General features: G+C 38.4%; 1 pseudogene; it reads right to left on the reverse strand.

Moving 5' to 3' along the window:
- Positions 1-310: 310 nt before the first annotated feature.
- Positions 311-2,358, reverse strand: LOC149837801 (putative GPI-anchored protein At1g61900 pseudogene; annotated as a pseudogene).
- Positions 2,359-2,642: the final 284 nt, after the last annotated feature.

A 2,642-nucleotide genomic window follows, 5' to 3' on the forward strand; every position in this document is an offset into this window, starting at 1 on the left:
AAGGTATCAGAATAAGCAATTTATGATATTTACAAATGCTCATTCATTCTAATCTATAGCAGGAAATGTGAAATATTTTCATTACATCTGATTATTACATTATGAGATTGAATTCTGAAAAGATGGGAAATATCTAAGAAAAGAAGATCTAAATCCCTCATATATTCCTGCAAAACAGAGTTAGCAATACAAGAAAATGTCATGCATATATATATGAAAGCTAAATGATAGTATGCATATCTATAATACAAGAGTGGCAACATAAGTTTTTGTGAAAGATTTAATGTGAAAATGTATATATAATATAGTACTAAATCAATGGGGAAGTATATGTACAAAAGGGGCATACAGGTGGTGACATCAATGAAATAGGGCTGTGAAGGGTGTCTATTACAAAGCTAAATGGGCCTGTGAAGCTGGAAATGGCTGTGAATGAAATTGATTTATTGCATGAAGATGTTGATACTAAAGAAGCTGATGGCCATGGAGCATCAATATTGTCATTCAAATCGCACGTGAAACTGATTCTTGAAGTGTGGTCAAGTGCTGCATCTGAAGGCAAGCTTGGTAACAGATAACCTGATTCTTCATTGCAATTGGACATACGCCTGAGAACTTCCTTTGCACCATCTGGATCCAGGCGACTAGTTAACCATCTGTAGACAACCCTCATGCAATCATCAATTGCGGTTGAGAGCTCAGGAACATTTGGACTCCCTCATGGGAGTCGAAAGAGAAGAATCCATCAAGACAATTCTCTTTGCAGACTCAGATACAACACTTTGACACACCTGGCTGTAAACACTCCTTTACTACATCAACCTTCCCACATGCAGCCAAAAGTTTAGACACATCTGCAGCGGTCTCAAACTCATTTACATCTTTAATTGGACAAGAACTTTAAGTAAGATTGGAAGGCTGTAACGAACATATGTGTTGAAGGTTTTCATTTGCACCCTGGTTTGTCAAGATTTTCTAAACATCTGACAGGCAGTAATTTGCATGATTCATGTCTAAAGCAAGTAAACCAGATGTTTTGCTAGATTTTCCTATAAGAACTGTAAGAGTGGCTTGCAACTGAGGACAACAGATAACATTGGCAAGAAAGGAGGTAAATGATCCCCACCAATCAACTGCATTCATCCCTAACATACTCTCAGCAGCAGAAAATTTCAAGGTGCATATTCCTGACAATATTGGCAGGCTGCTGTTTCCAAATGGTGCTAATGGAGAGGGTGCCACAAGGGATGGCCATGGAGCCGTGGGCAAGGGCAAACTCTTGGATTGCTGGGAGTGTACAGTGGAGTGGAAATTGGTATGTTTATGTGCATAAGGAAACTACAGCAATACTCGGTATTGCCATAAGTGATGTAATAAGATGAACACAGCAATATCTTGGTATTGCTATAAACATGACAAATAAAGGCTACAGCAGTGCTGAGTGACTGCTATGGAGGTGGACGATGGTGTGTTGGTGACTTTCAGTCAGAAAAGCAAGTAAAAGAATTCAGCATCGAAAGTTTGCACAAACTTACATCGCTAATACACTAAGCACAGGTATAAACATAGAGCATAAGAACAGAGTAAACATATTACAGCAAACTGAAAATATTGTGGTTCAGGTGTTGCAATTTCAGATAAAAGCATCTAACCCAGATGAATTTACTACAAATTCGTAGGGCCACAAAACAACATTACATGCACCGATGACAATGTTGGTGCTACAGATTTTTAGGTAATCCCACAGTAAAGCATGTCAAACATCAACCAAATGCTGTAAGTGCTATAAAATATGATGAAAAGATGACTCATCTGAGAGGAAATTTTTGATTTGGTAGTGATACATGGAAGCCTGACAGTTCCCTGCAGATTTTGTCCTTGTTTACGGGCAGCTTTGGTGGATGTAGCTATATGGATCCCAATCTTTTAGAAGTTGATTCCCTTGACTCTGTAGATTCACTTGAGCCCCTCATGTCTTTAAGAAATACGAACTGAAATGAGCTGGGCTTTGCTTAATCTTAAATGACTGGTTGTACCCCAACTGCGTGGACGCCATAGTAGGATATTAGCTCATCATATTTAAACTTTAGGGAATGGAACCTGCAATCACAATGATAATTCACTTCAGCCATAGTTTTCGCAATTCAACTCAAATTGAGGGAAAAGAAAACACTTCTCCTGGGTATTGTAAGATTGATTCCTTCCAATTGAAGAGGAAAATTTGCAATATTATCAACAAAGTTACCTTCTGCCTTTGCCAGCTTACTGAATTGTTAGATTTATGATAAAAGGGAGTGTCACCTTTGCTACAGAATCATCCACATATGGGAACATCAGCATGGTTCTGCAAACTGTCATCGCAAGAGAATTAACTGTTTTCTCAGTTTCAAATTTCTCCAACAACCTCTCATAAATGTTGTTTGAATTACTCAGGTGTCTTGGGCAGGTGACGTGCACAGTTACTAACAAATGTTGTGGGACCTTTGTATTGGAATTTACAACATTTCAACTTCATGCTGGCAATTAGAGCAGTTGGTAATTCCCAAATAAATCAGAGAGATGATCAGACCTTACCTCTTGAGGGTCCCATCCGATTAGGCCCAATATAAACTGGTTACAAGATATTTGTGCCAAAATATCCA

This window comes from Nuphar pumila, chromosome 5 (assembly GCF_984573655.1).
Source record: "Nuphar pumila chromosome 5, dmNupPumi1.hap1.1, whole genome shotgun sequence".
Lineage (NCBI taxonomy): Eukaryota > Viridiplantae > Streptophyta > Magnoliopsida > Nymphaeales > Nymphaeaceae > Nuphar > Nuphar pumila.